Source organism: Amblyraja radiata, chromosome 11, assembly GCF_010909765.2.
Source record: "Amblyraja radiata isolate CabotCenter1 chromosome 11, sAmbRad1.1.pri, whole genome shotgun sequence".
Taxonomy (NCBI): Eukaryota; Metazoa; Chordata; class Chondrichthyes; order Rajiformes; family Rajidae; genus Amblyraja; species Amblyraja radiata.
Genome location: NC_045966.1, coordinates 18,046,633 through 18,063,427, shown reverse-complemented (window position 1 = coordinate 18,063,427; position 16,795 = coordinate 18,046,633).

The window sequence follows — 16,795 nt, the reverse complement described above, 5'->3', positions numbered from 1 at the left end:
GAGAAAATGTAGGAAAGTGACAGATAGAAAATCAGCCATAATTTCAATCAATGGGAGTGCGGGCACAAAGGGTTAAATGGTCTACTCCTGCTTCTGTTTCTTATGCCCCCATGGTAAGATACGAGGACTCTGACAGGTCAGTTGCCTTAGCAGGTGAGTGGGTACTAATTCTCTCTCCCCTCCCGCCCCCCCCCGCCTTTTAAATCTGTTACTCTGGTTACTCTGTGTGCTTCCAACCTATGGACTCCAAGTTCTCAATGCAATTCCAAATGCCCTATCGTCGAGTACACGGACATCAGGCTGCTATTCATCAAATGCAGCTCAGTGGTCAACACCATCATCCCCTCCAAAGTAGTTATCAAACTCAGTGAACTGGGTCTCTTGTGCATCCTTGTGCAACTGGACAATCAACTTCCTCATTGGCAGACCGCAAGCTGTATGAATTGGCAGCAATACTTCCCAATAACCATCAAGCAAGGAAGCACCTGATATGAGCCATCTTCAAGCAAAAATCTTCTTCAGAGCCCCAGCTCTCTCCTCTTCCTCCCACAGAAAGCTGGGATAGATCTCATCCGGCCCAGGGAATTTAGCAATCCCTATTTCTCCAATGCTTTAAGGTACTTGTTGTGGTCCGTCCGTGCCTCTCACACTCAATTCGAATCTGATGTAAACCAGGTTTCAGATCATCTGTTTGCATGACATTCTGACTGATTTTATCATGTGTTTTCACAATTGCTGCCAAGTAAAACAACTATTGTGTTTTTTATATGCCCATCCTCATGACTCTACATTTACATTCTCCCATTAAGATTGTAACATCGACAAGAGATGAACTCCTTGTCTCAACCTGTACTATTGAATGATGAGGTGCTCTCAGTGTCGAGGGGAGAAAAATCAAAGGTTGGAAATACACAGGTTAAAATAATACATTACTTCACATCGTGACGCAGATAGGAATTTCAAAAGTTGAAACAATGTGTTGTGAAACTCAAAGAATAGAGACTTTTAATAATTGTGTGCCTTCTCTATGTCCAAATTACTAAAGCTTTTAAATTTAGACTTTTTTATCGGTCGCTGCGATCTAAGATGGTAAATATCACAGAAGATTATTTTTTTCAAGCCTTGATTATTCCTTCTCACGTTCCATTAATCAATAAAAGAAAGTTCTTTAAGGATCATATCATTAAGATGTTGTTTTGAATTAATGTATTTTCCCACAGTAAAATACATAAACTATTTATCTTTTAAGCAGTAAGTTACATTTCTATTCACGCTATTACTTCCTCAACCGAAAGCAGGTTCATTCAAGTTAATGCATGTTTAAGGAGAACGGACGTTCATTATCCAACCCCAGGTGTCTCCATGGAAACCAAAGAAACCAAAACCAGCTGAAACACAAATAGAGTTACTCGGTTCCTTGGTTACTAAAACTATAGTTAACATAAAACCAATACATTTTATTCAAATGCCAACGCCTCTATTGAAAGTAATAAGTTTCTACTGAAGGCATCCTGGTGAAACCAAATAAATAATTGAAACCAAAACATTTCTGCAATGTTGAAATCAGTCTGTTTAAGGCAATGCAGAGGAATAGATATTGTTACAAATGTCAAGTCTGTCACATTATCAAATAATTGCAACGTTATTTTCAGGAATATTCTCATAATGCCTGATATCTAATTCTACGATGACATACATCAACATAGGAAATAGGAGCGGAATTAGGCCATTTAATCACTGGTGCCTGCTGCGATATTCAATAAAATCATGCTGTTTTTTCCGACTTCAAAAGCACATTTTCATAAACAGATTTTCTTAAAAAACAGAGATTTATCAATATCAATTTTGGTGACTGATCAGTGACTGAGCCTCCATAGCTCTTCAGAATTGAAAACAAATCTCAAGATTCAAGACCCTTTGAGTGAATTAAATTCTCCCTATTTAACTCCAAAATGGCCATCCCTTATTTTGGAGAACATGGCCATAAGGTCATGTGATATGACCAGAATTAGACAATTTGGCCCATTCAATCATGGCTGATCTATCTCTCCCTCCAAACCCAATTCTCCTGCCCTCTCCCATAAACCCTGACACCAGTACTAATCAAGAATATATCTATCTCTGTTTTAAAAATATCCAATGATTCCAAGTTCTTGAATCCATTGCCTAGGGTAATATTCTGTCTATATCTAACATGTGTAGTCTTCTGCAATACCTTTTCACACTATTATACATTTTCTGTCCATGAAGGATTCACATTTGCCATTCCTAATCCTTTTCTGTCACATCGGGTGGCACAATAGTGCAGCGGGAGAGCTGCTGCCTTACAGTGCCCGAGACCAGGGTTCGATCCTGCCTATGGCAGCTGTATTTTTGGAGTTTGTACATTTTCCCTGTGACTGCGTGGATTTTCTCTGGGTTCTCCGGATTCCTCCCACATCCCAACGACGTGCAGGTAAATGTGTACGAATGATTGTTGGTCGGCATAGCCTTGGTGGGCCAAAGGCCCAAATTCCATGCTATGTCTCTAAACTAAATATAGCCCTTCATTTATTTTAATGTTTCTAGCTCGCTTATTATCACACTATTTCCCCTTTAACAATGTCTTGAACAACCTTTGAGGAATTCAGGCCTGCTGCTTTTATTCTGGCAAGATTGTAAGCCTTTTCCTTACATTTAATGGTTTCTTGAGTTGCTCCCATAATCCATGACTGGATCACATTTCCTATTGTGCTTCAGTGACTGAAAGAAATATATTTGTTGTAATAGTTGTTGTAATATTTCTGTTCACGCTGCCCATCGCCATGCCATTTAATGTGGTTTCACAATCTACCCAGGAAATTTGCCCCTTGTTACGTTATAGCTTCCTTTGTTTAGATTCAAAAACCTAGTCTCAGATTGAAATAAATCAATTTTGAACTTATTGTAAAAATCTATCATATTATGGTCTGTCTTTTGAAGCATTCCTTAGCAACATGATTATCAATTGACCCTTTCTCATTGCAATGTACTTGACCTAAAATAGCCTATAAGCAGTCGGTTTCAACATATAAATACACCTTTCAGAATTAATCCTCCAAATTGTTGATTTGCACAATCTACATGTAAATTCAATTCCCTCTTGATTGCACACCTCTAATTTCCTCATTAATATTATGCCTTGCACCACAACTGCTATGCAGAGGTCCATCAATATTTAATTGCTCAGTGATTCCCATTAATATCCTCACTCCCTGCTTGCACCCCAAACCAACCCACTCCCCCCATTATTAGTTCTTGAAGCGTCTATGCATCTTTAGAGTCATAGAGTGATAGAGTCCTACGACATGGAATCAGGCTCTTCGGCTCGACTTGCCCACATGGACAAACATGTCCGATCTACACTTTATCCCATCTGCCCGCACTTGATCCATAGCCCTCTCAAGCCATCCTATCCACATAACTGTCCAAATATCTCTTAAATGTTAAGACAGTACCTGCCTCCGGCAGCTCATGTCATATATCCACCTCCCTTTGAGTAAAAAAAGATACCCATCAGGTTCCTATTAAATCTCTCCCCCTTCACCTTAAACCCATGTTCTCTGGTTCTCGATTCCCCTACTCTGGGCAAAAAACTGCATTTACCCGATCTATGTCTCTCGTGATTTTGTACACCTCTACACAATCACTCCTCATCCTCCCATGCTTCATCTTTCACTACTACCTTATCCCTACAGTGAAGGACATTAAATTCATTCAGCCAACTTGAACATAAATTAGATACTGGCACTTTTTACTGTATGCAGAAGCAGTGCTAAAACATTGTGCAGCAAATGTTAAAAGGATTCTGTCCTTAACACAATAATTGTCTTCCATTCACATTATGGTCCCAGCACCTGTACATATACCTCCTCCCTCGACTCTGTCCTGGGACCCCAACAGTACGTTCAGGTTGGGCAGAGGATCACTTGCACCTCCTCCAAACGCATCTACTGTATCCGTTGGTCAAGATGTGGACTCACATATAACGGCAAGACCAACGTAGACTGGGCGATCGTTTCACTGAACACCATCGCTCAGTCTGCCTGAACCTACCTGATCTCCCAGCTGCTAAACACTTTAATTCTCCTTCCCATTCCCACACTGATCTTTCTGTCCTAGGTCTCCTCCATTGTCAGAGTGAGGTTAAACACAATTTGGAGGAACAAGATCACATATATCACTTGGGCAGCTTATAGCCCAGTGGTATGAATATTGATTTCTCAAACTTCAAGTAACCCCGGAATTCTCTCTCTCTATCCCTCTCCCACCCAAGTCGCACAGGCTTCACATTTTCACCCAACAAACAGCTAACAATGGGTTGTTTCCTTTATCATCAATTTTTTTTGCATATCTTTCATTCATTGTTCTTTATCTCTATACATCATCTTCAATATCTCTCATATCCCTTTCCCGTGACTTCAGTCTGAAGAAGGGTCTCGACCCGAAACGTCACCCATTCCTTCTCTCCAGAGATGCTACCTGTCCTGCTGAGTTACTGCAGCTTTTTGTGTCTATCTATGGTCTCAAACAAGCAAGGCTGGTGTTGACCAAGCAGAAACCCTTGAAATATCAGTGGCCACTGATTTCAGGCTGGTTCAATCTGAGAGTCAGAAGGCAGACAGTTGCATCTGAACTACTGCAGGCGAACCCGGCAACTGGAGATCTGCTCAAGTGTGAAATTCTGCAGAGTTGATTGAATGTTGAAGACTGCAGTACAGCAGAGGAAGTTATTGAGAGCGGTGTGCAAGTTGGTTAATGGGTGTTTTCAGGTGCTGTTCTGATAGCTGAGGAGATGGAAGAATTTATTTAGCCACAGGTTGGTGAATCAGTGGAATTCTTCTACTTGCAAATGAAACATAAACCAAAGGAATAGTTCGATCTCAAGCCGGGTGTTGAGCAGCCAGGTTGTTGTCTAGGCGTCAATGTCTGTCAGGCCCTGAGCTCCATCTGTTGGGTGGTAGAGCGGGCACCCAGAGATGACATGGTTGGCTGTCTGTTGTACTGCTCCGCATTCACAGGCTGGGCTCTGGCGGTGACCCCATTGACACAGACGGCCGTGGAGGAAATCAATAGATATTTTTAAGGCAGAGATTAACAGATTATTGATTAGTAAGGGTGTCATGGGGTTGAAAGGGATTGTTGGATCAGCCATGATTGAATGGCAGAGTAGACTTGATGGGACAAATGGCCTAATTCTGCTCGTAGAATTTATGAACACCTACGTTCCCATGCTGCTTTATGTGGTCTTTGACTTTTACTAACTCTGTAAACAGGCCCCGAGAGTTGTTACTGTAGCCTTTTCTATTTGGGTCTGGTTAACAAGTGGCCTGTAGGTGTGCTCCTACAGTTTGTGAAGAATAGTATTTATCCAAACCTCATAATCTTTGTTCCTCTGAGATCATTTTCTTGAAGGGATCCCAAGCCTATAACTTCCTTCTCAGATAATAATTAGCAGCATCTGAAAAAAGAGGCTTCAGAAATTCCAATCCAAATTTAACAGGCACATTCTTGCTTGAAATAGGCCAAGGGAGACTCGGTCAAAACCAAGTTCACAATGTGCTTGACTTCCTGCTCTTTGATATGCTTGGGCGAACTGCCTCTTGGTCATTTTAAAATGAGGCCCAGGAATTTAAATCATTCTTCTCATTTGGCAAAGGCAGGCAGACTTCTCATGCATAAAGTTGCCAAAAAGCCTTTCAAATCAAAATAACACTGTTTTGTTTGTACATGCTCCTTCGACACTGCATATCATACTCGAGTTTTTTAAAATTGTGTTCAACATCATATGCTTAAATCCTGATTGGCAATTTTTAAAGAGGTGTTGAATTGCTTAATACTCCTGTTGATCTGGGATAATAGCCTTGGAATGAGACAACCGATTCCTCTCAATTGCTTTGTATTTAACAGTGACATGGGCCTGACCCACTTAGGCGATTTAGAATTCTCGTTACTCTCCATGGCGGCTTCATTCTAGTTGCCGCTAATTTTTCAACATGTTGAAAAATTCACGGCAACCATAATAAGGCCGCGACTAGTTCCCAGAATGCAGGAACTCCTCACGACCATGAAGGCGACTCCCCGGCAACCACCCGCGAACATGTGGCGACTGCATAGTTTCCTGCAGTCGCCTAAAAAGTCACCTAAATCGGAAACAGGCCCATAAGTCTCTCAACCCAACTGGTCTGGCTTATACAAACATTCACCACCATCACAGTATGTGGCCTCTCTACAAACCTGAACAAATTCATCTTATTTTAAGACTATCCTTAAACTCAAGACCAAAATCTTTTCCAAGAAGAAATGATCCAAACTGTGAAATGTGACAACTAGCATCTTGCATAAACAACCAATACTATCTACCCAGGTAACCTTGGTTTATGTAAAACTGACACCTACAAATGACACAAGGCCATCAGTCAGGGTATAGAATATAGAAGTTGGAACATTATATTCCAGTTGTACAAGACGTTGGTGAGGCCACACTTGGAGTATTATGTTCAATTTTGGACACTCTGTTATAGGAAGGATGTCATTAAGCTGGAAAAAGTGCAGTGAAGATATATGAGGATGTACGATATACTCGAGGGTGTGAGCTTTAGGCAGAGGTTCGGCAGGCCTAGACTTTATTCCTTGAGGCACAGGTGACTGAGGGGTAATCTCATAGAGATGTATAAAATCAGGAGGGAAATAGGGTGAATGCACAGTCTATTTTCCAAGGTCGGGGAATCTGAAAAATGAGAGCACACAGGTTTACAGTGAGAGGGGCAAGATTTAATATAATACATTTTCCGCAAGTAAAATTTGGTGGGCATGGTTTTATAAAACTCGTAGTGCAGTGGAGTGGGGTCGCTATTTAGTTACGGGCAGTCGAGGGCAGCAATAAGCAATCTCCTTCACTGACCAGGCATTTTGATTGGCTCACTGGCGTTTTCAGGACCCAGGAAAACCGACTGCTAGGTAAAATGCCCGCTAAACTTTATTATACTTCTTAAAAGTGTCTCCACTCCTTCTCCCCCACTTCTCTCCCCCCCCCGCTCTCTAAAGGACTTACCTTACTGTGTGTGTGTGTGTGTGTGTGTGTGTGTGTGTGTGTGTGTGTGTGTGTGTGTGTGTGTGTGTGTGTGTGTGTTGTCGGTCGATCCAGCTTGACGTTTTCCAGGTGAATGCCCTCGAGCTTGAAGGTCAAAGACACTCTTCTTAACTCGCGGATTAGGTCGCCGCAGTGGGACAGCCCCTTAACAGTGTTTAAAAGACATTTGGACAATTACATGTATAGGAAAGGTTTAGTGGGATGTGAGCCAAACATGGGGAAATGGGACTAGCGTAGATGGAGCATCTTGGTTGACATGGAGAAGTAGGGCCGAAGGGTCTGTTTCTGTACTGTAGGACTCTATGACTCAAAGGGAGACCGTCAAATGAGTTGTAAGGGGCCTATATAATACTGCAACCCTAATGCTGCATCATCTCTTATTTCACTGTTCTCCCAAGAGTTAACTCTCAGAGTCAAGTCTACTTTAAGAGTTTTAGAAGAGGACTGAAAGGGTCCAAGGGCGAGCTCAGAAATCTCATTGAGCAATTCAACCCAAGCTGCTTTCATGGACCTACAAGCAGCAATATAAACAAACAACTTTTTTCAAACTGGAGAAAGATTCAGGAAGGAAGGAGGAGACCTGCAGAATAATTTTACTGGATGTATAAGCCAAACATTAAACATAGCTTTTAATAAAAAAGATCCCTTGCAAACATCTATTTTGAAGTAATTTCACAGCCTCACAGTTGGAGTCCGTTTTGAACAATGTACAGTACTTTGATGGTGGGCTCATCAACTACTTCTGGCTCAATAATTAGCACCAACCATGAGAACAGCCCAGCATGCCAAGGGAAATGTACCATTAAATTACTACCTCACTGAAGCTGCTTTATTACTGGTATATTAATAGGTCGAAAAATGTCATCAGAAACATTGACCTTGTCCTATTTTCACAACCCACTCAAATCTAAATTGGTTTTCAGTCTTATTTTCCATATGCGAGGGAGTTGTGCTTATTTACAGCCGGTGGCTCTGCTGGCTCCTAGTAGCCCTACATCCAACACAACTCACACAACTCTGAAGAAGGGTCTCGACCCGAAACATCACCCATTCCTTCTCTCCAGAGATGCTGCCTGTCCTGCTGAGTTACTCCAGCATTTTGTGTCTACCTTCGATTTAAACCAGCATCTGCAGCTCTTTCCTACACAACTCACACACATGTACATGTATGACAATGGCGTAATTTACTTCATGTTAAATGCTTTCTGATGCTTGGACATTGAACACCAGACATGGAAAACCACAATCTCTAACCCCAATGCCTTCTCCATCAAGGGGCACCACCGTGGCTCTGTGGCACCTAACTTTGGTGCTCTGGATGTGGAGTTTTTAAAGTTCTCCCTGTGACTGTGTGCGAGTTTCCTCCCACATCCTAAAGACATGTGGATTTCTAGGTTAATTGGACTCTCTAAATTGCCCCTAGTGTGTAGGGATTGGATGCGAAAATGGGACAACAGAAGTAATGTGAACGGGCGATCGATTGTCAGTGAAAACTCTGTTGGATGTGGGATATAGCCTGATCCATCTGTATCTTTTTATTCAATTCAATCGAAACATAACGAGGGACTTCAACAGGGCAAGCTTGAAGACGACTTTTCCAAACAGCCATCAGCATGTTGTCTCCTGTAGCAATAGAGAACTAAACACTTTAGATCACTACTGCTGCTCCATTACAAACACCCATCGCTCTCTCACACACCCATCTGGCAGTGCTCCCTCTTCCTGCATAAAGGCAGTAACTGAACAGTGCGGCTCTCGCTCTGAGTATTATACAGAGCTGGTCAGGGGAAGGCGAGAAGCAACTCTATGCCAGAAAAGGCAAAAAAAATGTTGTACTGTCTGCGCTGAGGTCTGTGTAGGCGACATCTGAAAAGCAAAGGCACGAGACAATAGACCAGAGACATCTCCGCCGCAAGTTCTCAATGACCATCTCACTGACCTCCTCAATCCAATGGGTGAAGGTTGATGAGAGAGGGGACAGTGGCGGACTACAGCACGACAGCTGAAGAAGCGGAGTTTTCCAGATCGGGATGCTATGTGATGCTGAGGGGAAACTGCTGGTGGTGGTGTCTGCTTACATCTACTTCCCTCACCCATTGCTCTACCAAATAGCCCCAAGGCCATACCCCCAAGAAGGCTCTCTCAGAAAACATCTGACTCTCTCTGGCCTCTTTTTCCTTTAAGCTCCCCCTTATACCTGTACCTCAATTCTTTCAGACATCATATTTCTAATATTTAATATTTTGGTTAAAGGCCGATCCTTGCAAACATCAAACTCAATTTCACATCTCAATTCAGCTGTGAACAAATCCTTGCAAGGGCAAACATTGAGAATGCAAAATAAGTACTTGGGACCAGTGCCAAAGACAGCAAAGGTATTTATGAGAAATTAATACCTAAGTTCACAAACATTGTTCATAGATCTAAGCGATGGGCGGGAGAACGAACAGAAACACTATATCACACACATGCAATAGTTGCTGATCCCACCCAGCTGTACATATTAAAGGGTAGTTTTAATCCCAGATACTGGGCTGAAACAATTAAATTGGTTAGAGGGGACTTGCCCACTATTGTCTTGCACCACAGGTGGCAAATACACCTACACGAAACTACTGGTGCCCTACTATAAATATTCTAGAGGTTCCATGGCATCATCAGACACAAAATGCAATTCGACCTGGGAGTGGTGCCATTGCAGCACTCACTTTTTGCAGTAGGTGGAGCTGGTTTGGAAGATTCACCAGTCCCACCAATACTTCATTAAAAAAAACTACTTGTCCTTGAGTGGGAGTGATCCTCTAGCTCCGATGATGGCTGACGCTAGCATTCAATGACCCAGGATTCATGTCCTTCCTTAGCATGGTTTCATAAGTTATAGGAGCAGAATTAAGCCATTTAGCCCATCAAGTCTACTCCACCATTCAATCATGGTGGATCTATTTTCCCCTCTCAACCCCATTCTCCTGCTTTCTCCCCATAACCACCAACACCCTTATGCCCCTGTCCCACTTAGGAAACCTGAACGGAAACCTCTGGAGACTTTGTGCCCCACCCAAGGTTTCTGTGCGGTTCCCGGAGGTTCACGGAGGTTTTTGGGCTGTACATAGTGCCGTCCGTAGCGGCCGTTTCCAGGAAAACGGAGGAATATATCTATCTGGAATATATATAGGTTTAATAATATACCTATATATATAGGTATATAGGTATAATAATATACCTATAATATATAGGTATATTATTATACCTATATATATCCCAGATAGATATATTATAATAATATAATAATAAAATAATATATTATGTTATTATATTATTATACCTATATTACTATCTGGAATATATATAGGTATAATAATATATATCATTATTATATATATTATTATATATATTATTATTATATATATATTATATTATTATACCTATATTACAATCTGGAATATATATAGGTATAATAATATATAATATTATATTATTATACCTAAATATAACATTATAACATAACATTATTATACCTATATTACTATCTGGAATATATATATAGGTATAATAATATATAATATTATTATACCTATATTACTATCTGGAATATATATAGTTATATATATATATAGCGGTAGAGACGAGGGACGTAAAGCGGTGGTCCGACCAGTCAGAGGCCATGCTGCAAGATGCACTGAGCGATGTCGACTGGAATATGTTCGAAGCAAGTTCCAGTGACGTCAGTGAGTTCGCGGAAGCAGTCACAGACTTCATCGCAACAATAACCGACAACATCGTCCCCACGGTAAGGGTAAGCACCTTTCCGAACCAAAAACCCTGGGTAGACAGGTCCGTTAGTGTGGCCTTGAATGCTCGCACCGCTGCCTACAACTCGGGCCTGGCATCAGGAAACATGGACGTCTACAAGGCAGAGTCCTACCGACTGCGAAGGGCGGTGAAGGACGCAAAAAGGAGGTATAGGGACAAGAAGGAGTCACAGATGGAGTCACAGATGGAGCAGCAGGACACCAGACGCTTGTGGCAGGGGCTACAGACTGTAACCAACTACCGGAGCACCCCACCCTCATCCGCAAGTGCCGGCACCTCCCTAGCTGAGGAACTGAACTCCTTTTACGCTCGTTTCGAGATGGGCAACACCACCCCAGGGCTCTGACACGGGTGAACACGAGGAAAGCTGCAGGCCCGATGGCATCTCGGGGCGAGTACTCAAGTCCTGTGCTACGCAGCTAGCTCCGGTGCTCACTACAATATTCAACCTCTCCCTGGACAAGTCCGTGGTCCCTGCCTGCTTCAAAAAATCCATCATTGTACCGGTACCAAAAAATGCCTCCCCAGCCTGTCTGAATGACTACCGTCCGGTGGTCCTTACCTCCGTAGTCATGAAATACTTTGAGAGGCTGGTGAAGAAACACATCTGCGCCTTCCTCCCTCGCAACATGGACCCGTTGCAGTTCGCATTCCGTCCGAACAGATCCACGGATGATGCCGTCTCCTAGGTCTTGCACACCGCTATCTCTCATCTTGACAGCCAGAAGGGGGGCTACGTGAGGATGCTGTTCATAGACTACAGTTCAGCCTTCAACACGATAGTCCCCACCAGACTGGCCGGGAAGCTACTGGAATTGGGGCTCAACACCTCCCTGTGTGCCTGGGTCCTGGGCTTTCTCACCGCCAGGCCCCAGGTAGTCAAGATGGGAGGGAATACATCGAAGTCCCTCACCCTGAGCACAGGATCGCCCCAGGGTTGCGTCCTCAGCCCCCTATTGTACTCCCTGTACACACATCACTGTGTGGCTAGGTTCAGCTCCAACTCAATAATTAAGTTTCCTGATGACACTGTGGTGGGCCTGATCTCAGACAATGATGAGAAGGTCTACCGGGAGGAGGTGGCTAATCTAGCACTCTGGTGCCAGGATAACAGCCTCCTCTTGAACATCAAAAAAACGAAGGAGCTGATCGTAGACTTTAGGAGGGCACATCATCTGAGGACGTTCACACCATTGAGAATAAATGGGGATCCTGTGGACAGGGTGAGCTGTTTTAAATATCTGGGAGTCCACATCTCTGCGGATATGACATGGACATCACACGCCGCAGCACTCATGAGTAAGGCAAAGCAGCGCCTTTACCACCTCAGGCAATTGAGGAAATTCAGAGTGTCTCCAAGGATCCTCCAGTGCTTCTACTCAGCGGCTGTGGAAAGCATCTTGTCCGGAAATATTACCATCTGGTTTGGGAATTGCTCTGCCCAGGACAAGAAGGCTCTGCAGAGAGTAGTGCGTTCAGCCGAACGCACTATGGGAACTTCACTCGCCCCCCTGCAGGAACTATACATCAGGAGGTGCAACTCCAGAGCCAATAAAATCATGGGAGACCCCTTCCACCCCTGCAACGGACTGTTCCAGCTGCTACGGTCAGGCAAACGCCTCCGTTGCCATGCTGTGAGAACGGAGAGGTTGTTTGTTTTCGGACTGTAAACTCGGTCTGTAAACTCCTATCTCACCAGCGACTAACTTTACGGAACGTTCTTCCTTCCAATATTTAATATGTAAAAGAATATGTGTGTGTTTATGATTGTGTTTATAGTTTGTTTGGTTGTTTGTTTGTTTGTCTTTTTGCACAAAGTCCGCGAGCATTGCCACTTTTCATTTCACTGCACATCTCGTATGTGTATGTGATGAATAAACTTGACTTGACTTTAAATGGACTGCAACACGGAAATAGGCTGCCCATCGTGTAATATGGGCATTGGCCGCTAGATGGCGCCTACTTTCCCGATCTCATTTTCTAATTGGTTTAATTAATTAATGTGCAACTTTCAGCAATAATGAGTTATGACTTCCTTCTCAATTATATTTCATCTAAATCTGTGGAAAATTTCATGTAGTTCTGTGACTTGGGTCACGAAAACTGATTTCTAGACACATTTTTGATGCTCGGCCCACAGCCTAATATTAGCCTCTTACCTTACACCCTCCCAACAATTTTTCCCCCCAGTACTGGAGCAGAGAAAACCACTGGAACACACTTCACTGAGCATTGTAATGTATATATACAATAGCAGGAGTTTTGGGCACAGAGTTTGCTGCTTTCAACTACCAATATCAATGAAATGGGAAATGATTGGAGAAGATGCCAGGGCAGGCAGCAAAGAGTTGCTGATGCTCCTTTTGTACAGGAGGGACCATCCTTACAGGTGTTTACTCTGCCAAATGCATACAGAAATCCCTTGGCAGGGACTTGTGCTATTGTTAATGGTCTTGCTAACAGTTCTTACCATTTCAATGTCCCACAGATGCACCTGCACAGTTAACTGCAATAGCCAAGCTAGTTACCCCTTTAAATCACTATGAGCAGGATAAGAGCACCCATCAACAATGTCAGTTCTGAAGGTGATGCAATCTTGTGAATTTAGTTTACCTGCCACAAATGTCAGAAAAGGTCATGCTATGGGAAATTATACTTGTTCCCACAAACTTCTTTGCTTCAAAATTTAATTTGATAAGCAACGTGCCTCACTCCTTCAAAAGTCAATTTATAATCGAGGTTTCCTCTCTCCCCCCCCCCCCACCACCACAACTTGACTCTTATTTCCTTCATATTTGTAACCTCTTGTGTATTTAATTCTTGTCGTGTGCTTTGGATTTGAGTTTTCGTTCTTGCTTCTTGTTTCTTGGTTTACATTGTGAGGAATTCAATTGTTTTAGGTAATTGTGGTTTGCTTCCAACGTCAGAAACATGCAACAGTAGTGAGGTAGAGTCATTAAAGACTGATAACATGCACAAATTAACTTGGAATGAGACCTCATTCTCATGCTAAAGCAATAGGGGACAATCTCATATGTGAAGAAATTTGTTTGTCAAATAATTCAAGAACAACAGTGTTCCTTCATAATGTTAATGGAGGCAATGTATTACATGGATACATAGAAAATAGGTGCAGGAGTAGGCCATTCAGCCCTTCGAGCCTGCACCGCCATTCAATATGATCATGGCTGACCATCCAACTCAGTATCCCGTACCTGTCTTTTCTCCATACCCCCTGACCCCTTAAGCCACAAGGGCCACATCTAACTATCTACCTATCTACCACATCTACCTATTGTGTTGGTCTGTAGCAAGCATTAATATCATTATCATAGATCTATTAAAACTCTGTGTGTGAGTGTGATTTGGTCAATTATTTCCCCAGATTTTGAATAAAATTGTTCACAAAACATCAAAAAAAATAAAAATCAAACTGCTGCATGAGTCATAGTGCCACCTCACAGATCCAATAACAATGGATCTCATTTACATATATGACATCACAATGGGACAGGGCTGGGAGATTGGAACCTCCCCTGAATTCCATAGAGCTGCCGACAGCTTTCGTGCATGAGACGCGGACGCTTCATTTCCAGAACATTCTGAATGCGTGGCACACGGTTGCATTTCGCTCTCTCCGTCTCTCCCCCATCTGTCTCTCTCCCCCCTCTCTCTGTCTCTCCCCCATCTCTCTCTCTCTCTCCCCATCTCTCTCTCTCCTCCCTCTCGCTCTCTCTCTCCCCCCTTCCTCTCCCCCACCCCTAAACCCCCTTCCTCCCTCCACCCCATCCCCTCCCCACCACTCCCCCTCTCTTTCCCACCTCTCCCCCTCCCTTGCCGCATGCCACCCCCCACCAACCCTCCCCCCCCCCCCGCAACCACACGTTGGGGGAACAGACCCAACGGGTCTGCCCGTGACGTCATCCCCCCCCGCACCTCCCCCCCCCCCCCGCCCCCTGACCACTCCCCCCCGTACTCGGGCCCTGCCTGGAACCTGGAGCCAGGAGAGGGTGTATTGCGTTCGGGAACCAGCCCTCCCCTGTGACGACGCGTGCCCCCACCCCTCAAACTCTACCCCCCTCCCTGCCCTCCCCCCTGCCCCTGACCCCTCTCTGCCTCCCTCCCACTCCCTCTCTGCCCCCATGCTTCCCGTGGGGGCTATGGGTAGGGGACGGGTGCGTTGGGGGAGCAGACCCAACGGTCTGCACTTGGTCTAGTTTACTATAAAAAGAGACGATTGAAAAGAAATATCAGGAGATGGTCACTTAAAAAAAATTAAGTTGCTTCAAACCCAAAAACTCCACCATCACACAGCTGCTAAAATTTCAATTTGTCTTTACTCTGGATTCTGCAAACACAATGAATAATATTTAGTCATTTAATTTGTTGGTTTTATGACCAAGACATGGGGCAATCGTGGCAGTTTGAATAAAAATGGATATGTGCACAAAACTAATTATTCTCTTTATCACTAAATATATTAATTTATGTATGAGTGAGCATAATTCTGTAATGATCAAGAGTTCTAAACCTGTCTATCTGGGATGAAAGAGTAATACTTTTCCAATTAATTCAAGTAATTATATTGCTCACTGTTTTTTGTAATCTGCATATTTTTGACATTAATAATTGTCTTATAAAATCTGTTATCGTAATTGGTGTATCGAGATAAGGCGGAACAAGGAGCTAATTTGTCTGAGAGTGCAGGTATGGAACCTATATTTTGTACATTCATTGTGCCTATTGTTATGCATGAGCTCTAAGTTTTATAAATGCCTCTGACAATAACGGAAAACTATATTTGATGGCAACATTTTAACAGCTTGGTGGTTCTTCAAGGCCAATGAGTGATGCCCAGTTTGCAATTAAATTGTTCTCCTTGCAAGAACGTCAGAATCAGAAAATGGTAGTGCAGGATAATGGAGCCTGATTAAGTGCTTTTTCGATGTTACACTCAGAACTGGGGTCCTCCTAGGAGCGATTAAATATTTTCTGCAGAGTTGTTGCAAAACGAAACTATAATAGGTAGCTAGGACATAGAGTGCTCCAGCTTCCAGAAGAAACACTACTAAATCAATGAGGACAGAAGGTAATCAAGTTGCTGGTATCAGACTGGACAATGGGCACGCATGATCACATTGGCAGAGTAGGTTTACACATCTATACAGCCTAAAGTTGATTCTGTTGCTGTTGTGTGCACATCACTTACAGCAAGTCAATCGTTAAAGTGTCTAACCAAGTTATGATGGTTGTGAGATTGCACAATGCTTGTTATACCTTTGCTTGCATTTGGAAGCTTTCTACAACTTGCATCCTTCTATCCAATAAATAGCATTCCAAAACTTGTTAGTTATTACAGACAATAGAAATGTGCTTCATGCTGGCACTTGCCTTTAACTGTGTGTCACACTTTGCTTCCACACTTCTAGAAGACAACCTTCAGCTGCAGGGAAGCTTGCAGTGAGAAATCTGCTTGTCATAAAATGATCCAAAGTGCTTCAAACACAAGTGTGAGAAAAATGGGAGAACAAATGAATGGCTTAAGTTATCTCTCACTCCATGCAACAGAAACATTGGAAGGTGACAAAGATTGCAATATATGTACTAAAAAAGGTTAGATATTATGCAATGAACCAGATCATAAGGCCCTTCACTGGAAGCTATCCGGTTTCAATCGAACTATTTTAACATCTCTCAGTCAAACGAGTGCAGCTAAGAAAGGTTCTCCAGGCAACAGCAACTTCATGGTCCATTTTTAGAAGAGGGAACTTACAAAGCAATATTGGGACAGTGCTTCTGATAGTAGATCAAGACGCAAAGCTTCTTGGCACTAAGATGGGTGGTATTATAGATAGCAAAGATGGTAATCAAAGG